Source organism: Odocoileus virginianus, chromosome 18 (genome assembly GCF_023699985.2).
Source record: "Odocoileus virginianus isolate 20LAN1187 ecotype Illinois chromosome 18, Ovbor_1.2, whole genome shotgun sequence".
NCBI classification, from domain to species: Eukaryota; Metazoa; Chordata; class Mammalia; order Artiodactyla; family Cervidae; genus Odocoileus; species Odocoileus virginianus.
In genome coordinates this window covers 46680100-46690824 of record NC_069691.1, presented here as the reverse complement: position 1 = coordinate 46690824, position 10725 = coordinate 46680100, and the positions used below count along the sequence as shown (strand labels likewise).

The window sequence follows — 10725 nt, the reverse complement described above, 5'->3', positions numbered from 1 at the left end:
CACGCCTTCCTTGTCACCTCACCACTGGGAGCTCAAATGGCCCCTCTCAGGGCCCCATTCTCAAGGCTCCCTTCCTCCAGTGGTGGTTGTGGGATTAAATGAAAAAAAAGACCTAGTGAAACACCTGGAGAAGACTCTCAATGCAGTCCGTCTCTTCCTCCGAGCACAAGAGGAGAATGAGAGGAAGAGCTGCCTACAGGAAACCCCGTGGACAGGCGAGCCTGGCGGGGCACAGTCCACGGGGCCGCAAGAGTCGGACTCAACTCAGCAACTAGATCAGGCTCCCCTTGTGCTCAGCTGGTGAAAAAAAGTCCGCCTGCAGCGTGAGAGACCCGAGTTCGATCCCTGGATTGGGAAGATCCCCTGGAGAAGGGAAAGGCTACCCACTCCAGTATCCTGGCCTGGAGAATTCCCACAGAGGATTGAGTGACTTACCACTTTCACTTCACTTTAGCAACTAACTCACCACACGAAGTGGGGACCCCAGTCACGGGAAGGCACTGGTGGCCCCTCAGAAGAGGACGTGCTGGCAGCAGGGCCAGCTCCCTGTCACCGGGGGCTCCCGAGCCCCTTCGTGGGGGGCCGGCTCTGGGTGCAGCAGAGGAAGTTGTGGCCAGGTCATCCTGAAAACAGAAGAGTCCCAGGAGGGCTTAGCACTCCCACTGGGAGGCGAGCTGTGGGCTGGGCCCTGAGGCAGGCCGGGTGTGGTCACACTGACTCAGATTTCTCAGGTGACAGACTCGGATCCTGCCCTCCTTGGGTCTCCTTGGTGGGCTGAGTCGAGCAAGTTGTTGCAATTCAGCCTGGAGGGATTACAACATCCTGCCGTGGTGGGGCGAGGTGCTGCCAACCCGAGATGAGCGCACAGTGCGAGCCGGTGCCGGCAGAGGCGCGCCAAGTGTCCTTGGGCTTCCAAACCAGAGGACCCTTCCAAACTGCCGTCCCCGAGAACAGCGATTCTGCTCTCCTCAACGCCGCGAGAGCCACCCTACTACATTCCCCGTCTTGAAGATGAAGAAAGAGGTTCAGAGTTTCTAAGTACCTTGACCAAGGTCGTCAGTTCACAAAGTGCCCGTTGGAATGGTGTCTCCCCAGGCCCAACCCTTTTTTGATCCTGGAAAGGTTATGGGTACTACATTTGATTTTGGCTTGAATAGTTGAATTAATTTTGCTCAAGATGTAACTTAGTCCATTTGGGCATGGAAGCCTGGGTTGTGAAGATCCCTCGAAAAAGGAAATGGCAACCCACTCGTATTCTTGCCTGGGAAATCCCATGGACAGAGGAGCCTGGCAGGCTACAGTCCATGGGGTTGCAAAGAGTCAGACATGACTGAGTGACTAACACTTTACAGCTTTTGTAGTTGAATCACCGTTCTTGAATATACTGTTTCTTTCTTTCTTTTTTTTTTTTGTCTTTTTTCTCTTTGCTTTTCAATTTGGGGCATTTTTATTGACATGTCCTCGAGCTCACTGCGGAGAAGGCAATGGCACCCCACTCCAGTACTCTTGCCTGGAAAATCCCAGGGACAGAGCAGCCTGGTAGGCGGCAGTCCATGGGGTCGCTAAGAGTCGGACACGACTGAGCGACTTCACTTTCACTTTTCACTTTCATGCATTGGAGAAGGAAATGGCAAACCGCTCCAGTGTTCTTGCCTGGAGAATCCCAGGGACAGGGGAGCCTGGTGGGCTGCCGTCTATGGGGTCGCACAGAGTCGGACACGACTGAAGCGACTTAGCAGCAGCAGCAGCAGCAGCGGCAAGCTCACTGACTCTTTGCTCACCTGTATGCAGTCTACCAATGAACCCATAAGGCATTCTTCACTTCTGTAACAGTGTTTTGATTTTGAGCATCTCTTTTTTACTCTTTCCTGGAATTCCCATCTCCCTGCTTACATTACCCATCTGTTCTTGCATGTTGTCTAGTTTTGCCACTAGACCTTTAGCAATTTAATCATAGAGATTTTTCTCTGTTTTTTGGCCACACCGCAAGGCTTGTGGGGTCTTAGTTCCCAGATCAGGGACTGAACCTATGCCCTTTCAGTGGAAGTGAGGAGTCCTAACTACTGGACCGCCAGGGAATTACTGATCACACTTAAAATTCCCAGTCTGATAACCACAACATCCATGTCATATCTGAATTTACTCTGATACTTGCTCCTTATTTTCAAACTGTGGTTTGCCCTTTAGAATAATTTGTAAATTTTTTGTTGAAAGCCAGACATGATGTACTGGGTAAAAAGGAACCTGGTGCTGCTTCCTGAGGAGGTTTATCCTCATGGTTTGTCCTCTGGTAAGTTGCCCTTCTTCCATATCCATCTATGTCTCTCCAGTCTTGGGAGCATCAGCTTGTCCTGTGTTTAGACAAAACCTCAGTTTTTGTCTTTTGAATGGCAGGGGGTGCGGGTGTTGCGGGGAAGCAAACAGACCAGTTCTTCCCTACTGTGTGTTTCTTCCCTGTGACTCTCCTTCACTAACTCAGACAAAACACTTCATTTCTGGTCACCAAATGTGTGGTTTTTCACTGACCAATTTTCTGCAATACCACCTGGGTGTTCTACAATTTAACTCAGTTCTGATGCCATCTACCCGGAGATAGCATTAAGGATTCAGTCTCAAAAGACTGCCCCACCTGGGGCCCTCTGCCCCACTTCAGACCCCAGCTGCAAGCCCAGGTTGTCACCTGCTTCTGACCAACAAATTACAGATCAGAGGTTCCAATACACCCCTCCTTGGGTGTGATCAAATTGCAAGAACTCAGGGAAACTCTTCCTTACACTTAACAGTTTATTAAAGCATATGATAAAGGATACACATGGGTAGTCAGATGAAGAGATACACAGGTCAGAGGTTGGGGAGGGTCCCCAGCGCAGGAACTTATGTCCCCTGAAGCTGGGGGCCCATCGCCCTCCTGATGTGGATGCGTTCACCATCTTGAAGGCTTTCTGAATACTGTACTTCAGGATTTTTATGGAGTTTTTTCATGCATGATTAACTCTATTTTCAGCCCCTTTCCCTTCTCAGGAGGATGGAGGGTGGGGCTGAAAATTCCAAGCTTCTAATTATGCTTTGGTCTTTCTGGTGACCAACCCCTGTCCAGATGCCCACCCAGAGTCACCTCAATAGAACAAAAGATGCCCCTAGTGCTCTTATCACTTAGGAATTTACAAGGGCTTCAGGAACTCTGTGCCAGGAACGAGAGGCAGAGACCAATATATATTTTCTATTATCTCACATCCTGTGACCTAATTCTCTGATGGATCTAAGAAGATTGTTGATTTTTGGTTTGTTCATCTTTCTTTTCTTGTTGTTAGAATGTGACTTGGCTGGTTTAAAACTCAACATTCAAAAAACTAAGATCATGGCATCTGGTCCCATCACTTCACGGCAAATAGAAAGGGAAAAAGTGGAAACAGTGACTGATTTTATACTCTTGGCCTCCAAAATCACTGCAGACGGTGACTGTTGCTATGAAATTAAAAGATGTTTGCTCCTTGGAAGAAAAGCTATGACAAATCTAGACAGCATATTAAAAAGCAGAGACATCACTTTGCCAATAAAGGTCCATATAGTCAAAGCTATGGTTTTTCCAGTAGTCACATACAGATATAAGACTTGGACCATAAAGAAAGCTGAGTGCCAAAGAATTGATGCTTTTGAACTGTGGTGTTGGAGAAGACTCTTGAGAGTCCCTTGGACTGCAAGGAGATCAAACCAATCAATTCTAAAGGAAATCAGCCCTGAATACTCATTTGAAGGACTCTGGCCACCTGATACAGAGAGCTGACTCACTGAAAAAGACCCTGATGTTGGGAAAGATTGAAGGCAAAAGGAGAAGAAGGCAGCGGAGGATCAGATGGTTGGATGGCATTACTGACTCAGTGGACATGAATTTGGGCAAACTCCGGGAGACAGTGAAGGACAGGTAAGCCTGGCACACTGCAGTCCATGGGGTTGCAAACAGTTGGACATAACTTGAGTGAACAACACAAATGTGACTGATAACTTCTAAGCCCCTTGCATGGCAAACTAGAAACCAGAATTCCCATTCTTTTACTTTTAATTCATCTGTGTCTTCATGTTTAAAGTAGATTTCTTTACAGTCACCATGCAGTTGAGTCTTGCTTCTTTTTATCCAATCTGACAATTGCCGCCTTTTAAATGGAGTAGCTAGGTCATAAATGCTTAATGTAATCATTGATATGGTTGGGTTTTAATCTAACATCCTATTATGTTTTCTATTTTGTCCCATATGTTTTTTGTTTGTTTCTTTTTTCCTCTTTTCCTGTCTTGTATACATTGGATTAATTGATTTTTTTATGATACAGTATTACAGAATGACACCCAGTCCCTGCCCTAAAGGAATTTCAAAGTTAGTGGCGGTGGCAGCAGCATTCTGTCACATGATGTGAGCACTGCTTACGCAGGTGTGGTCCCCTGGGAAATCTCTGCCAGCACGCATGTCTATGCACTTCTCCGTGGTTACACTGAACCTCAGCGAGCATCTGATTAAAAAACCAAACACAAAATAATGGGAGCTTGAAACCCACCCATTAAAGCAATCACATGGAGCCAAACAAATAAGAAGTATCCTTGGTTTCTCACACCAGAATTGCTGGCTGATGACAAAGTGCCCCGTGATGAGATCGCTATCAGTCCTGCCTCATCATGTCACTCATTATCCTGACATGTGTACACATAGGCTCAGAAAAGACATATTTCCCATTTTGTATTAATTATAGGTGATTCCTAGTCAGTCTCTCTTCTTCCTCTGAGACATTTGAAAAGAAGAGGCAATAAGATTGAAGAGACAGAAACATACCTCCTTGAACCAGTTGTTAGTTTTTCTTGCCATTTGCTGGTTTTCCATTTAAATTTGTCTGAGAGTTTAGCTTCTGACCAATTAAAGATCATTTCAGGGACTTTCCCTGGTGGTCCAGTTGCTAAGACTCCACGCTTCCAATGCAGTGGGCCTGGAGTCGATCCCTGGTCAGAGAACTAGATCCCAAGTGACACAGCTAAGAGTTCGCCTGCTGCAACTAAAGATCCCTGCTTGCTGCAACGTAGACCCGGTACAACCAAACACACACACACATAAATAAATATACATTAAAAAAAAAAGATCATTTCAGCGCAGTCATTCTACATGCATGCTTCCCTACAGAAGGAAATCTGATCATTGTTCAGAGTGGAGCAGGAGAAAATTAATGTAGAAAATGTCTGTTCTTGACATGGAACTCTCCTGGCCCTCAGTGCTAGGGAGGGGGTAAACACAGATCCTGGGATGAGCACCGCTTACCTGGGCGCTGTCTTGGGCACAGACACAGCACAGGCAAGCCCCTCAGCGCTTCCCTGGGCCTCCGAGGCTGCCTATCCTGCTTGCTGGCCGAGAGACTTGCTCAGATGTGCACAGATGGGACTGGACTTGCGGCTCTAAGTCAGGATCTGTCCCCATTCGCTGAGAGACGTGACTGATCAGACATAAACACACACATGTAGAGGGGGCATTCTGTAGTAACCAGAGAGTCTGATCTGGGAAACCCCAAGTTTCTCTACCCCAGTGTTTTGTTACTCTCAAATCCAAACATCAAGGGTTTTGATGTTACCAGGCATCTCCACTACCTGCACTCAGGAGCAATGTCATCTGAAAATCCTATTCCCACCTCCCCAAGTGCCCTGCAGAGCAGCTGTCACGTCTAGGATGCTGTGGGACTCTGTCCAGCTGTCCTTGTGTCCACTGAGGTGGTCCTCCATGTCTATCATACATCTCTGCTGTCTGGTTTAATCCCCCCAAATTATTCTAAATCCAAGAACATGATGAATTTATCCTAAACTTCTGACTGTGAGATTTCTTTTGGCTGAAAGAGAGGAACTCTGTTTCTGAGAGGGAAGTCAGGCCTGCGGAGGGGGGCGGGTGGCGAGGAGGAAGGAGAAGGCAGCCAGCAGGCCTGGACCAGGTCTCCCGCCTCTCCAGCATGCACCTTCCCTGTAGGCAACAGGGTTTACCCATTTGCTTTTTGCCTTACGTTGAACTTCAAGTGCTCTTTGGAGGAGGAAAGGTCCAGTGGAACGTGAGCGATACATACGGAGAGGGTAGATAGGCAGGGGTTAGAAGTGCTTACGCTCCGTTAGAAGCGCCAGAACTGGCACTAACCATCAGTGCTTGTCAGAAGCACTCTGTCTGCTGTGGGGCTCTGATCCGAGTCGGAAGCCGACACAGGGAAGCCCCAGAACTGAGGAGCAGAGACCTGAGGATGAGAGATGTGTGTTCAGGTCTCTGCTCTGCCACCTGCCGTATCTGGGAATTAATACTACCATCTGGGCTGCCTAATTCACAGAGGGTTGTATGGAGGCAAGGACGACCTGGGAATGACCTTTGCAAGGGCGGTCAGTGGAGTACAGATAAATCAGTGTGAGCAAAGATGACCATTCTGGTGATGATGACTTCGACCTCCAGCCTGTGTGAGGGACAGAAAGCCCCGGTAAGACACGTGCACAAAACCACAGAGAGGAGGGCTGGGGGCCGTGGCAGCCCCAGCTCAGCATGGCCAGCCAGCACGTGGTCCTGGGCAGAGTCCAAGGTCAGGAGCCAGGCCTGCTGCCTCGAGGCAGGAATGTGTGCCCGCCTCCCTTCTCTCTCCTTCTAGAATCACCAGAACTCTTCAGTTGGGAATAGAATCAGGAAAGCTCCTCGAGGGGAAAGTTTTGTGGGCTGAACCTTATTAATGTTATATTTAAGGTTCCATCCATTCATTATTATATAACATTTCACAGTTATTTAAGGTGCATGTTCAGTTCAGTTCAGTCTCTTAGTCATGTCCGACTCTTTGCGACCCCGTGAACCACAGCACGCCAGGCCTCCCTGTCCATCACCAACTCCCAGAGTCCACCCAAACCCATGTCCATCGAGTCAGTGATGCCATCCAATCATCTCATCTTCTGTTGTCCTCTTCTCCTCCTGCCCTCAATCTTGCCCAGCATCAGGGTCTTTTCAAATGATTCAGCTCTTCGCATCAGGTGGCCAAAGTATTGGAGTTTCAGCTTCAACATCAGTCCTTCCAATGAACACTCAGGACTGATCTCCTTTAGGATGGACTGGTTGGATCTCCTTGCAGTCTAAGGGACTCTCAAGAGTCTTCTCCAACACCACAGTTCAAAAGCATCAATTCTTTGGTGCTCAGCTTTCTTTATGGTCCAACTCCAACATCCATACATGACTACTGGGAAAACCATAGTCTTGACTAGACGAACCTTTGTTGGCAAAGTAATGTCTCTGCTTTTTAATATGCTGTCTAGGTTGGTCATAACTTTCCTTCCAAGGAGTAAGCATCTTTTAATTTCATTGCTGCAGTCACCGTCTGCAGTGATTTTGGAGCCCAGAAAAACTAAGCCAGCCACTGTTTCCACTGTTTCCCCAACTATCTGCCATGAAGTGATGGGACCGGATGCCTGAGGTTCTTTCAAAAACACCATGTCAGGAATCCTGTATTATCCCCATTTCACTGGTGAAGAAATTGAGGGTGAGATCGGGTGAATGAACTATCATCACACCACTAGTAACTTGAAGCAACCATTTCTGACTTCAAGTCCTGTGTTCCTGTAAATGCTGTTCAGTAAACTACAACAAACCTAAAGGAAGATGAGAGGGAGGGGAGATGGAAGAGGACAGGGGAGGAAGGAGAGAGGGGAAGTAGGAGAAAGGGGAAGGGAGGGGGAGACTAGAAAGGGAAGGAGGTGAGCAGCAAATCAGGGAAGGAGGAAAGGAAAAAGGGAAGAAGGAAAAAAGTCATTTGAGAGAGGGTAGAGTTCGCACAATATACACCGCAAGAGTAAGGCTCAGTCTGTGAGCAGACAGGTCCACTGTCCCCCTGAATCGTCACCTGGCAAGCCCTGGCTCTACTCTCCAAGGCTCCGGAAACACCCATCCCATCCCGTGGCGGGTCCAAGCGCCTGCAGGCCCCGGCACCGCAGACTTATACGTCTCAGTCCTTCTTGGCATAGTTGCCCTGAATGCACCTCGCCATCTCCACAGATGAACCTCTGCCAACAACTGGTCAGACAGGTCCTGGGCCCAGCGCTGCTCAGACAGGTATGGGGATGCTTTGGACGGGGCACGCCAGTCCTGGACACTCTCGCTCAGCCCTCCGAGCCCCGGGCTTTGGGGACGCTTGAGCTCCGTGTGGAGCTCAGGCACTGAAGGTCCGAGAGGCAGCTGGGGTCACAGCTACCCAGCAACCCCGAGAGCCGCCCGCACCAGGGTGCTTTTGCATAAAGTTGCCCAGGTGAATCAATGCGTAGATGCAAATCAATGAAGAAATAAAGAAAGGGAGAGAGCTAGACAGCCCGAGTTCCTGGGTGCTCACAGCTCACGCGCTCGGAGCGGAGCCCCTGTTGGCAACGCGGCGTTTAACGCCCAGGTCCTGCACAATCCAGGCTCGCGCGCTCTGTCCGGACGAAATGCCAGAAATAATTATTGTAGACAACACCGCAACACCTATTTTCTCTGCCCTCGCCGTTTCCTCCATCTGCTGTCGGACTTTGGAATCCTTCTGGATAGCCCTGCGCTCCCCGGCGCCCGAGCATCTTCCTCACCTGGTGCTTGAATGCGGGCACTCTCTGCTCCGGAACCGCACGCTGGGAGCGCGCGAGACTTGCAGGCGGGGAAGGGGACGCCCGCGGCCGGCAAGGGGGCGCTGTCCCCTAGAGGCTTCTGATCCTGCCGACCACCGTCCCGTCCTGGAGAGGCAGTGAGGTTAGAAAGGGTAGAGTCCTTCCAGGGGGGCTGCCGCGCAAACACACCTGCGGGGATCCCGTCTCTCTCTCCACAGCCAGGGCCACCCCGGCCGTAGCTCCCCGAGGTTCCCGGAGCATTCCGGTCTGGGGATTTTAGTTGAGGGATTTCTGGTAGAGGAGTTCAACAGGGGCAACGGCCTAGGCTTCCCCAAATAGGGAAGTCCACCTAGACCGCGGACACATTTACTACGCAAATCACCCCCTTCCTTCCCGGTCCCCGGTGCCAGCCAGCTCCGCCCGCTCCACCCCGGCTTCCAAGATGCTCTCTCCGCTCCGGCACCCACTGTCCAGCCAGGGCTGTTCCCCGTCCTTTGCTGTTCATCTTGGGCCCGCGAGAGCGAAGGGGTGGAGAGCTCCAGCCTAGGGTGCTGCCTCTGGGTCCTAGCTGGAGGAGGGAGGAAAAGTAGGCAATCTATTCTACGTGTAAAGCCCGGGGCGCTGTAGGTTGAAAATGGAACTTGAGAAGTTGCATTTTCCATCCGCTTACCAGGTCTTAGCCCTGGCGCCGCTTCCGGAGGGTATGTTGCCCGCAGAGGCACCCGTGAACTCAGTCACTGCACGCAAGGACCCTGAAGTCCAGGCTGAGAATTTACCGGCTGCATGTGAAGTTATATTAACATCAACCGTCATGTATGCATGGAGTTTGAGCTTTCACACACATCCCTGTGAGGTCAGTCTTCTCCTCATTTCCGACTGGGAGAAGAGCCCTGAGTCATGCATTAGGTAACCCAGCACTGAAGACCGGTCCTGCCTCCAGACCCAATCCCACGGTCCTCTCAAAATGCCGGTGCTGTCAGGGTCACCTCTGTGGAGCCCTGCACCGGATGGCTGCTCAGTAAATACTCTGTGGATCGGATTCCAGGATCGGATTCCTCATGACTTCCCTGTTTTATATAGTAGCGTGTGTCTAAGCCCTATCTGCTCACTCATTTATTCATCCACTTATTCGGCCTTTCCTGACCACCTACTGTGTGCTCGTGCTCGTGAGGAACAGCCCTATTCACATGATGAAGCGGATGAGGAGCTGTCCTCTGAGCGGGGCTTTAGGTGCCCCACAGAGGGCCCTGCGCTTCCAGCCCGCAATCCTTCCCGTGGAGCGCAGGCCCAATCTGGTCTAGGGTGAGGGGGGTGGTGTCAGGAGGAGGGGAACTCGGGAGCCCGCGTGTGCCAAAGCCTAGGATAGTCAGACGGCAGGGGTGGAGGGACAGAAGGACTCTGCTCTGAGAAGCAGGACTGGTGGTCGGCAAAGAACAGAGAAGACAGGAAAAGGGAATTTCGCGAGAGAAAAGCCGGAGGCGAGGGAACTGGAGGCTGGGACGCCAGGGACCAGGGTGGGGTGGGGGTAAAGGCGTAAAAAGAGAGACGTCAGAGGCCAGGGTGAATGAGAGAACTGAGGCCGCAGGCGCGCTCTCTGAGGAGCCAGGGAGCTGCTGAGCGTCGAGGGGACCCTCCAGTGGGTGCCACGGAGAACCCGAAACGGGATCCAGCCCCGCCTGCAGTCTCTTTGCCTGCCCAAGTTGGCTGGGGGTGGGGGGCGAGATTGTCGCCGCCCAGGTCATTTACCAAAGCACAGGTGTGTTCTATCAAGAAGAGTTCACAGGCCGGGTGTCATGGCCAAAAGTCACTCGTGCCCGGCCATTCCCAGAGAAACCTGTTTGGCTTCTATTCTCCGTAGGATTCCACGCACGGGAGGAGCTGGCGGAACCTGGCCGCGGGAGGCCGCAACCAGTCGGGACGAGGGGCTGGAGTCCGGCTCCCGCTCCCGGGCCCCGCGATTACAGGCGGCTCCCGCCTCCCGGCCGGAGGCACCTGCGCTGGGAGCTGGCGGGCGGAGGGGCGCCCCCGGGGCTTCGGGGCACTGATCCCCGGGAACCACCTGGGAGGCGGAGGGGCGGGCCGGGGGCGGGCGCACGCTGGGGAAGCGGCCCGCCTCCC

At 51.3% G+C, this 10725-nt stretch overlaps 1 long non-coding RNA gene across 1 annotated transcript; it reads right to left on the bottom strand.

The window, feature by feature from the left end:
* Positions 1-2770: 2770 nt before the first annotated feature.
* LOC139039522 (uncharacterized) lies at positions 2771-7231 on the bottom strand. Its single transcript, XR_011492843.1, has 2 exons — positions 5297-7231; positions 2771-4502 (listed from the first exon to the last, which is right to left on the bottom strand). It is a non-coding gene; the product is annotated as an uncharacterized lncRNA (long non-coding RNA).
* Between the last annotated feature and the right edge of the window lie 3494 nt (positions 7232-10725).